The 12,150-nt window shown below is 44.7% G+C and overlaps 1 protein-coding gene and 1 non-coding gene across 2 annotated transcripts in view; both read right to left on the reverse strand.

Annotated features, from left to right (window-relative positions):
- Nucleotides 1–12,150, reverse strand: part of DAZAP1 (DAZ associated protein 1) — a 157,238-nt gene that overhangs the window by 75,177 nt on the left and 69,911 nt on the right. The gene's annotated exons all lie outside the window — the stretch shown is intronic.
- On the reverse strand, nucleotides 6,136–6,209 carry TRNAN-GUU (transfer RNA asparagine (anticodon GUU)). Its single transcript has one exon. It is a non-coding gene; the product is annotated as a tRNA-Asn (tRNA).

Here is a 12,150-nt window from a genome sequence, read left to right on the forward strand (position 1 = left end):
GAGCCAGTGTGGTGTAGCATTTAGCGTTTCAGACTAGGGCCTGGCAGACCCAGGTTCGAACCCCCATTCTGCCATGGAAGCCAGCTGGGTGACCTTGGGCCAGTCACGCCCTCTCTGCCTAACCTACCTCACAGGGTTGTTGTGAGGATAAAACAGAGGACAGGAGAATGGCGTAAGCTGCTTTGGGTACCAACTGGGGAGAAAGGCAGGTTATAAGTACACAGGCCATTATTTGATTTTATAACCTCTGGGGATATCAAATAATGAATAAAGAAAAACAGTAGCTAGGCCACACCAACACTATAAATACACCTCAATAGACCATGGAGGAGATGGCTATCCATGGCTGCTAGTCAAAATGGATACTAGCCATGATGCATGCCAGGATCAGAGGAGCAGGCCTATTATATTAGGTGCTGGGGAACAGAGGCAAGATAAATGGTGCTGCAGCCGTCTTGCTTGTGGGCTTCCTAGAGGCACCTGGTTGGCCACTGTGTGAAAAGACTGCGAAACTTGATGGACCTTGGGGGACCTTCTTCATGCAACGTCAGACGCTTTGCTATGGAGCCACGACCTCTTTCGATGCTGGTGCTTGCAGTCAGTAAACTTGTTAGACTTTTTGAGGCTCCCTGACTGTGCCAAGATTAGGGTTGCCAACTCCAGGTTGGGAAATTCCTGGAGACTTGGGGTAGAACTCAGGGAGAACTTGGTTTAGGGAGGGGAGGGACCTCTGTGGGGTAGAGTGCCATAGAGTCCACCATTCAAAGCAGCCAGTTTCTCTAGGGAAACTGATCTGTGCCATCTGGAGGTCAGATGTAAAAGCAGATCTCCAGGTCCCACCCAGAGGTTGGCAACCCTATAATTTGCAATTCCAGGTGCCTTCCATGCCCGGCCTGGAGGTTGGCAACCCTGCCCAAGAAGCCTTGAACAGAGTCAGAAAACAGACACACAATTCCCCACTCCTTCATAAATGGTCCGTCTAACTTCTTGTTTATAACGCTGACCGCCTGTCTTTCTCTCAGCACCAGGGCAGCTAACAAGTATTAAAAAACAACACAGGGATTTTTAAAAACCATGGCAGAAAATTCAAACAACTAGAAACAATCACCCCTTGCCCACATCCGTTCATGCATCACAGAATCATGGAGTTGGAAGGGACCATCAGGGTCATCTAGTCCAACCCCCTGCACAATGCAGGAAATTCACAACTACCTTCCCCACACACACACCCAGTGACCCCTGCCCCATGCCCAGAAGATGGGGCAAAATGACACTGGCAGTGATTTGGGGAAGGGTCTGGGCTCAGAGGTAGAGCATCTGCTTGGCATGCAGAAGGTCCCAGGTTCAATCCCCGGCAACTCCAGTTAAAGGGACTCAGCAAGGAGGTGAAGTGAAAGACCTCCTGAGATGTGTGCAAACCTGGTGGCCACCTACAAGAAATGTCTGACCTCTGTAATTGCCAACAAGGGTTTTGCCACCAAGTACTAAGTCATCTTTTGCAAAGGGATCAAATATTTATTTCACTCATTATAATGCACATCAATCTCTGCCTGAGACCCTGGAGAGCCATGGAGAGGGGCCATGGCTCAGTGGTAGAGCATCTGCTTGGCATGCAGAAGGTCCTAGGTTCAATCCCCGGCATCTCCAGTTCAAGGGACTAGGCAAGTGGTTGATGGGAAAGACCTCTGCCTGAGACCCTAGAGAGCCATGGAGAGGGGCCGTGGCTCAGTGATAGAGCACCTGCTTGGCAGGCAGAAGGCCCCAGGTTCAATCCCCGGCATCTCCAGTTAAAGGGACTAGGCACGGAGGTGATGGGAAAGACCCCTGCCGGAGACCCTGGAGAGCCATGGAGAGGGGCTGCAGCTCAGTGGTTGAGCATCTATCTGCTTGGCAGGCAGAAGGTCCCAGGTTCAATCCCCGGCATCTCCAGTTAAAGGGACTAGGCAGGTAGGTGATGGGAAAGACCTGTGCCGGAGACCCTGGAGAACCACTGCCGGTCTGAGTAGACAATACTGACCTTGATAGACCAAGGGTCTGATTCAGTATCAGGCAGCTTCATGTCTTGGGGAGGGGCTGTGGCTCAGTGGTAGAGCACCTGCTTGGCATGCAGAAGGTCCCAGGTTCAATCCCCGGCATCTCCAGTTCAAGGGACCAGGCAAGTAGGTGATGTGAAAGACCTCAGCCTGAGACCCTGGAGAGCCATGGAGAGGGGCTGCAGCTCAGTGTTAAGAGCATCTGCTTGGCACGCAGAAGGTCCCAGGTTCAATCCCCGGCATCCCCAGTTAAAGGGACCAGGCAAGTAGGTGATGTGAAAGACCTCTGCCTGAGACCCTGGAGAACCACTGCCAGTCTGAGTAGACAATACTGACATTGATGGACCGAGGGTCTGATTCAGTATCAGGCAGCTTCATGTGTTCAAAACCCCCTTCAGGTTCCCTTGGCCTGGAGGGAAACTGCTTCCTAACCCCAAAGGGGCGATGGGCATGACCCTGGGCCTGCAAGAAAGGGCCACGAGAACCAACCTTCCTGCCCTCCCTCGCATAGTGCAAGTGGGTGGGAGTGACAGGGCCCCCAAAGGGCCTGGCACCCCCCCACACACACACACACCAGTGCACACGCCTCCTCTGCTCGCCTGCCCCCCCTTTTCCACCTGGGGGCGCTTGCAAGCCCCACCCCCCAATTGCACTCACCAGGCAGAGCCGCCATCCCGGCTTCCCCGCACCCTTCAAGCCACCTCTGCGGCTGGACCCCTGCCCAGGCTGGCGGTGCTGCAGCCTCACCGGTCCGGCTGCAACGGGTCCCGCCGCCCGCGCGTTCCGCGGGTGGCGGCGGCGGCGCCCCCTGGCGGCTGGGAGGAAAGCGGCAGGGGCGGGGACTTCCTGGATCTCAGCAGCAGAGGCCAGCAGGAGTCCAGCAGCCACTAAAAGGGGCTGACCACATGTCTGGCCCTAGAAGCTAAAATGAATGAGGCTGTCACTTTATGAGAAGATAACTCCACTGGCATTTCACTCAGTATATGTAGGCAGTCGTAATGTTTGTTAGATTTTTTTTTGGGTTTTTTTGAATTTTTTTTTATTTTCTTGATTTAATAAATCAGCATGTAAAACAATATCCAATATTAAAAGATAATAATAATAACACTAAAGGGGAAAAAAAGAAATATAGTATTGCTACATTAACAATAAATTGACTTCCCCCTCTCCCGCTCCCGTCTAAAAATAAATTGTATGGACTTTTGCTAACGGGACTAATCCCGATACTATTTTAATTGACACATTCTTATCCCATCTAACATTATTAGATCAATACCTAATTTAAAATCGATAAAAAGGGTAAAGGAGGAATTAAATCAAAGAGTGTCCTTTAAATGGTCCCATTAAAAGTTAAATTTTTCCAAAAATATTAAACACATAATATTGTTTTTTTTGTTTTTTTATATATTTTTTTATTTTCATAATAAACACAAAAAAAGAAAAAAGAAAAAAATACAAAATACATATACATAAAAAGAAAAAGAAAAATTACATGTTCAGCGCACTATTTATCCGCTAATACAATATTCAAATCACTCTATAAGCCATATCGTGCCCACATAATATTGTTGAAGGCTTTCACGGTCAGAGTTCATTGGTTCTTGTAGGTTATCCGAGCTGTGTAACCGTGGTCTTGGTATTTTCTTTCCTGACGTTTTGCCAGCAGCTGTGGCCGGCATCTTCAGTGTTACTCCTTCAGTGTTACTCCTCTGAAGATGCCGGCCACAGCTGCTGGCAAAACGTCAGGAAAGAAAATACCAAGACCACGGTTACACAGCCCGGATAACCTACAAGAACCAATTAAACACATAGTTTAACTATTGAAATAAACAATACAACAATAAAAGATAAAAACAAATAAGAACCATTATTAAAGATATTTGTATATAATCAAAAAAATATTGACTTCCCCTGCACCTCCCTCCATTTCCATTAAAGATTAATTATTTTGTAAGTCCTCCATATAATGTTTGTTAGATTTAGAGGAAGGTGGAGTGAAAATTGGAGGGAGGAACATTAACAGTTTGAGACGTGCCGACGATACGACATTACTGGCAGAAAATAGCAAGGACTTGAAACGACTGCTGCTGAAAGTTAAAAGAGAAAGTGCCAAAGCAGGACTGTAGCTGAACATCCAGAAGACAAAAGTAATGACTACCGGAGAATTACACAACTTTAAGGTTGACAAGGAGAAAATTGAAATTGTGGGAGGCTTTCTATTCCTTGGCTCCATCCTCAACCAAAAGGGAGACTGCAGCCAAGAAGTCAGAAGGAAATTGAGACTGGGAAGGGCAGCCATGAAGGAGCTAGAAAAGATTCTGGAGTGTAAGGATGTGTCACTGGCCACCAAGATCAGGGTAATTCAGTGGGTTCTAGATCAAATCAAGCCTGAACTGACCCTAGAAGCTAAAATGACTAAACGGAGGCTATTGTACTTTGGTCACATTATGAGAAGACAAGAGTCACTGGAAAAGACAATCGTGCTAGGAAAAGTTGAAGGCAGCAGGAAAAGAGGAAGACCCAACAAGAGATGGATGGACTCTATAAAAGAAGTTGCGGCCCTCAATTTGCAACACCTGAGCAAGGCTGTCAAAGATAGGACGTTTTGGAGGACTTTCATTCATAGGGTCGCCAGGAGTCGGAAGCGACTTGATGGCACTTAACACACACACAAATTTCTGGCAGGGCATATGAGCTTTTGTGAGTCGCAAAGCTCACCTCTTCAGAGACAGCTAGAACAGGAGCCCCTCTGTCCTTAAACAGAGAAGAGTGAATTAGACTTCTCCTGGATTAGAATTCTCCTGGATTGAACAGGGATCTGGGATTCCTGTGTCATTATCGATGCTAATTCCTCCACGCCTAATGTGTGTGTGTTAAGTGCCGTCAAGTCGCTTCCGACTCATGGTGACCCTATGAATGAAAGTCCTCCGAAATGCCCTATCTTTGGCAGCCTTGCACAGATCTTGCAAATTGAGGGCCCTGGCTTCCTTTATTGAGTCCATCCATCTCTCGTTGGGTCTTCCTCTTTTCCTGCCTTCGACTTTTCCTAGCATGATTGTCTTTGCCAGTGACTCTTGTCTTTTCATAATGTGACCAAAATACAATAGCCTCAGTTTAGTCATTTTAGCTTCCAGGGTCAGTTCAGGCCTGATTTGATCTATAACCCACTGATTTTTTTGATATTTTTTTTTGGCAGTCCAGGGTATCCGTAACCCTCTCCTCCAACACCACATTTCAAAGGACTCTACTTTCTTCCTATCCGCTTCCTTCATTGTCCAGCTTCCACACCCATGCATAGTAATAGGGAATACGATGGCATGAATTAACCTGATCTTGGTGGCCAGCGACACATCCTTACACTCCAGAATCATTTCTAGCTCCTTCATGGCTGCCCTTCCCAGTCTCAACCTCCTTCTGATTTCTTGGCTGCAGATTGATGATGGGGCCAAGGAACAGAAAGTCTTCCACAATTTCAATTCCCTCATTGTCAACCTTAAAGTTGTATAATCCTCCTGTATATCTCTAGAGAGCGGCAAATCCGAGGCAAAACCTCCCCTGCATAAATGGCTTTCATTAGCTGCTTATCTCTGCAAGTACAAATTCGGCTTTCTTGACCTGAGCGGATCTATCCTGCTAACCGGCTCTTGCAAACCAGGCCAAAAAAAAAAGAAAAAGCATGCCTGCATTCCCTTTCCTTCCAACCAGCACCCTTCCAACTGCACGCTCTTTCCCATGCTTGCAAAGTCTAACCCACTGGTTCCCAACCAGGGGTCCGTGGACCCCCAGGGGTCCGCGAGAACTAAATTAAGGTCCGCGAAACAACGTTATAAACCCATAATAAATTAATATTTTCAATTAAAAGTTCTCTATTATAAAAATATATATTCAAATACTATTCTAAGTTTAATGTTTAACTAACAGTTATGATTAAAGTTTATTTTCAAATTTTCTGAATTTTTATTTTGAACCTTGGGGTCCCTGCTCCGAACCAAAAAGTCCTAGTGGTCCCTGGTCCAAAAAAGGTTGGGAACCACTGGTCTAACCAGATGCGTGGTGCATCAGACTTTTTCTTCCCAATAGGAGAGAGAAAAAGCAACCGGAGCGTCCCTGGGTGGGCTCGAACCACCAACCTTTCGGTTAACAGCCGAACGCGCTAACCGATTGCGCCACAGAGACCCAGCTGTTCAAAAGCCTGCCGCCGCCACTCTTACGGGCAACGGATGCAGACTCAACACTGACATCCTTAAAAGAGGAAAATTAGCTGCAGTCTTAACAAGAGGCAGATGAAGGAAAGACAGTGTTGCTTTTCCCTTTGCAGAAGGCTCGGAGCCGAGGCACATGGTTGCAGAGCATCCCCTGCAGGGCACTCGGCGCATGTTCAAGGATGCTCTTGGTGAGGGGAAGGATGCTCTTGCCTTCCATGCTTGGAAGGCAAGCATCCATGGAGTAAAGCATGAAGGGGTTTCTCAGCCAGCCTACAGAAGGATCACGGGGTTGCCAGCCTCCAGGAGATCTCCCGTCCATGAGAGTGGATCCCTGGGCGGCAGAGATCAGTTCCCCTGGAGAAATTGGCGGCTTTGGCAATTGGACTCTATGGCATTGAAGTAGGGTTGGAGTGGAAGAAAAAGGGGGATAAAACCCAACCTAAAAACAGAAGCTGGGTACCCAAGGTTGGGTGAAACGTATATATATATATATATATATATATATATATATATATATATATATATATATATATATATATATTAGTCTATGTGTAAATATTGAAAGTATAATTTATTAGAAGCGCTATGTAAAATTTAAAATTCTTTAAAAGCATTAAAATAGCACAATGGCATATCCTGAGGTTGATGGCTGTAACCACATACCAAACGCGTTTCGGCCTATGGGGCCTTCATCAGTGGTTAATTAAAACCCTTTCTTAAGCCTGCACACATACACAGAAATACATTAATGAGCACAAATACAAACAGTTCAAATCCAACCAGGCATGTGTTCATGTTGTAATTTCTACTCCCAATTACTCTAACATCTGGTATAGTAGGTTCTTGTTGCAATACTGGTTAGTATAAGTCTCTCATATATTCCGTGTGCAGGTATCAACCTAGTAAAGCAGGTACTTTTGGAAATCAAATACAGAACACTTATGGCAAATTCATTTTCTTATTTTTTATTTAAAAATTATTTTTATAAAATAAAAACAAACAAACAAACACAATAATAATAATACAAAACATTAAAAAAAAGAAAATACAAAAGGGTATCTATGTAAACTTATCAATACATTTACAATTACAGAGTATATAAAATTGGAAAAACTAAGATACCCCTTTGACCCTCCACCCACCTTAAAAAAGTGACCCATCACCCGACTTCCGGAGAAGTGTCTTAACAGTATTGAATATATTATTAATTATAAAATATAAATTTATTAAATCTAATTTCTATAACTCTCTAAGTAAAATAGTAAAATCCATTTTTGCCAGTTTATCCCAATATGTGGCGGCCTTACCCCAAGTTTTTTTAAATTCTTCCAAATCCTTTCCGTGTAGGAATTCCATTAATTTGGCCATCCTCATATAAATCCATAATTTCTCTCTCCAGTCCCGAATTGAAGGTTTATTCACTTGCTTCCATACTCTAGCTATTACTATTCTTGCAGTGGCAAAACTGTATTGACAAATAACCCTGTCATATTTACCTATATTGTTTTGTGGAATTCCTAACAAACAAAATGAGGGTTCTCTTTTTACTTTCACATTAATCAAATTGTTAGTTTCCCTAATAACTTTTTCCCAAAAGCTTTTAATTTTTTTACATATCCACCATGCATGCATAAAAGTGCCTCTTTCGTTTCCACATTTCCAACATAAATCCCCCTCTTCTTTTTTCATTTTAAATATCATCACAGGCGTTATATGCCACCTATAAAACATTTTGTATAGATTTTCTCTAATTTCGTTAGTTATTGTAAATTTAAATTCTCTCTTCCATAAGTTTTCCCATATTTCCAGATCAATATTAGATCCTAACTCCTTCATCCATTTTATCATTACCGGTTTAATTCTTTCTTGTTCTAAATTAATTTTAATTAATAATTTATATATTCTTCCTATCAATCCTTTATTTCCCTTTACTTATATATTCTCCAATTCAGATTTAGTTTTATTAAATCCCACCTGGTTATCTTTATTAAATATCTTTTAATTTATAATACATAAACCAGTCCTTAATATGAAGTTCTTCTCTACTTCTTAAAACCCATTCACCCTCCTTATATTCAATAATTTCCCTATAAATATCCATTTCTAAATTTTGTATCCCTCTTCTCATGTATGCTTCTATTGGGTTAATCCATCCCGGAGTCTTGTTTTCCAAAATCCTTTTATATTTTTTCCAAATTTGAAATAATCCAAATCTAATAATGTGAATATTAAAATCCTTATTTACCTTCTCTTTCTTATACCATAAATAAGCATGCCATCCAAAACGTAGGTTAAAACCTTCTAATTCTAATATTTTAGTATTCTCTAATAAAATCCAGGTCTTTAACCAAGCGAAACAGGATGCTTCATAATACATTCTTAAATCTGGTAACCCTAAACCACCTGTTTCCTTTGATTCAATTAAATTATTATATGCTATTCTGTGTCTTTCTTCACCCCATAAAAAACGTAAAATATCTTTTTTCCATATTTTATATATTTTAGCCCCTTTTATTATTGGTAAGTTTTGAAATAAAAAAAAAAGAATTTTGGGTAATACCATCATTTTAATCAATTTTAAACAAGGCAGTAATCTTCAACAAATCAATATACGTGTACGTACACAGCCATCCGCTTGAAAGGGAAGGTACACTCCTTTGGAACGGAACAAAGGTCCCGTTGTTATGACACCATGGGATTGCCGGGCTTGAAAAAGCGAACGCGAAATGAGACTTTTCCCGGAAATTCATTGAATTTCGGCTTCTACGGACATTCAATACGTGTAATATTTTTGCCCAAAGGGGCGCGTTCAGCACTGCTTATAAGTGTATGAAAGTGACTTGAATACACCTTGTAAGGAAATATGAAATGTGAAAAACGCTGTATTGTAATTGATTCAAGGACTGCAAGCATAAGGGACTTTGTATAATTCTATAGAATATTTGTATATTGATTTGTTGAAGATCACTGCCTTGTTTAAAATTGATATCAGGCTTATAAGCAAATGAATTTGCCATAAGTGTTCTGTATTTGATTTCCAAAACTCTGTTTTGAACACTAGTTGTTTAAGTATTGATTACCAAAACCTCCAGGCCCTAGCTGGAGATCTCCTGCTATTGCAACTGATCTCCAGCCGATAGAGACCAGATCACCTGGAGAAAATGGCCACTTTGGCCATTGGACTCTATGGCATTGAAGTCCCTCCCCTCCCTAAACCCCACCCTCCACCCCAAAAACCTCCCGCCGGTGGTGAAGAGGGACCTGGCAACCCTACACTGAAATCCCTCCCCTCCCCAAACCCCACCCTCCTCAGGCTCCGCCCCCAAAACCGCCCGGTAATTCCCAACCCGGAGTTGGCTACCCTAAAGGAGCAGGTGGGCTGGCAGGTAGAGGCACCTGGCAGTCTCCGGTGGGATCCTGATTGCCAGATCTGGGAATCCGCCCTTCGAATGCCGGACGCGACTCGTTCGTTCCTTCCACCCCGAAGCTTCCCTTCCAATCTTTGCGCCTCCCCCTACCAGGAACGGTGAAGGGGGTTCTGGCTGGTTTCGTTTAGAGTAGGGGTCCCCAACACGGTCTTTTAACAAAGTTGCTTTGGCATCAGCTGCCACCGCAGCACAAGGACCCGCACAGAGTTAACGGAAATTAAGCTGGGGGCGATCATTTAGTGGCTGGCTCCGCCTCCTGGGGCAGCCATGTTGTTGCCACGCCCACCACGCTGCGTCAGAATTCCAAATGTGCCCACAAGCTCAAAAGGTTGGGGGAAGGAGGAGAGGACCCGATTATGGCTGTATTGTAGAAGGTAGAGAGAGAATTTTCTCCCTCGCCCATAATTTGGGGGTGCACGATGAAGTTGATGGAGAAAGGATTCAAGACAGACCTAGGAACATAAGAAAGGCCATGGTGGATCAGACCCAGGCCCATCAAGTCCAGCAGTCTGTTCACACAGCGGCCAAGCAGGGGCCTCTAGGAAGCACACAAGCAAGACGACTGCAGCAGCATTTATCCTGCCTGCGTTCCACAGCACCTAATGGAATAGGCCTGCTCCTCTGATCCTGGAGAGAATAGGGATGCACCATGACTAGTAGCCATGGACAGCCCTCTCCTCCATGAACATGTCCACTCCCCTCTTAAAGCCTTCCAAGTTGGCAGCCATCACCACATCCTGGGCCAGGGAGTTCCACAGTTTAACTAGGCGTTGTGTGAAGAAAAACTTCATTTTATCGGTTTTGAATCTCTCGCCCTCCAGCTTTGGCAGATGACCCCGCATTCTGGTAGTATGAAAAAGAAAAGTTTCTCCCTGTCCACTCTCCCCACATCGTGCATAATTTTATAGACCTCTATCGTGTCTCCCCTTAGCGGCCTTCTTTCCAAGCTAAACACCCTAAGCATTTCAACCGCTCCTCATAGGGCACTTGCTCTAGCCCCCTGAATATTTTGGTGGCTCTTTTCTGCACCTTCCTAAGCTCTGCAATATCCTGTTTGAGGTGTGGTGACCAGAGCTGTACACAGTATTCCAAGTGTGGTCTCACCACAGATTTGTACAAGGGCAGTGTGATAGCAGTCCTCGCCTAATTATGGCCTGCATGGAATTTGCCTTTTTCACAGCAGCCGCACACCGGGTTGAAGTCTTCATTGAGCGATCCACCACCACCCCAAGATCCCTTTCTTGGCCTGTCGCTACCAGAACAGATCCCAACAGTGTATAGGTGAAGTCGGGATTATTTGCCCCAACATGCATCACTTTGCAGTTGCTCTAGCTCCCTGATCGTTTTGGTTGCTCTTTTCTGCACCTTCCCAAGCTCTGCAATATCCTTTAGGTGTGGGGACCAAAACTGTACACAGCATTCCAAGCATGGTCTCACCAGAGATTTGTAAAAAATCTGTGCCCAACTCCTCAACCAAAGTGGTTGCAGCCTTCGCCGTCACTGCACTTACAACTCATTAACAAGGTACAATGTCTGCAAGAGAGGCAAGCGAAAGCATTCAGCAAAATCTCCCAGTTTTGCTCCCACCAAGAAACTAGGAAAGCACGGAGACTGCTTAGAATGATACATTTATTATCTGCAAGTTAAAAAAAAAATATTTTTTACAAGGTAGGCCGTCACAGGAACGAACAAAGAGTTCAGCCGCCCAGAAGTCTAGCAAATTACTTCCAGAGGTCAAGCAGATTTTAAGCAGCTGGGGAGGGGGAGAGGGTGTCACAGGCCAAAGCGCCAGGCCAGAAGCCGTTTTTTGTTGCAAGCAGCTTCTCCCAGGCTGTTGGGATGGATTTGAATTTGGGGAGGGTGGGGGGAGAGAAATAAGGAGACAACAATACATGCAGCACCGTGGGGCTTTGGAAGCACTATTCAGAATTCAGATCGGCTAGAAATACTCACCCCCCTCCCCGCCCCCCAAAGCACACAGAGTTGAAGTTGGCTTGGAAGAGAGATTACTGCTGCCGGTGTGCACTCTAATCCTGCCGCTGGTAGGCTTCTGTAAAGTTTCGTGTACCTGGCAAACCTGTCTGACCACAGGTAACCCCGGGGGGGGGGGTAGGGGAAGGCAGGAGAGGGAGAAAGAAGAGGGAGGCAAGTGGGTATAAGTCACAACAACAAGCAAACCTTCCTTCCAAGAAATCTCAGCTCTGTTCAGAGCAACTGACCATTCGTTGGAAGGGGGGGTTGTCACAAGGTGTTAGCCCCCACTGCAAAGCCCACTTTAATTTTGGCCAGTGCCAGGGAAAGGGGGGGGGCGATGTCACACCAGTCAGGCAGGACAGAGTCTTCATCCATCCAACAAATTTATTTGGGGTTATTGGGGGACGGCGGGGAAGGCAGTTAAGTCGGTACAGGGATGTGATCCACTGAATGAAGTACCAAACAGACATATATGTATTTTAAGCATTAAAAAAGAAAATCCATTCTTCT

This window comes from Euleptes europaea, chromosome 2 (assembly GCF_029931775.1).
Source record: "Euleptes europaea isolate rEulEur1 chromosome 2, rEulEur1.hap1, whole genome shotgun sequence".
Taxonomy (NCBI): domain Eukaryota; kingdom Metazoa; phylum Chordata; class Lepidosauria; order Squamata; family Sphaerodactylidae; genus Euleptes; species Euleptes europaea.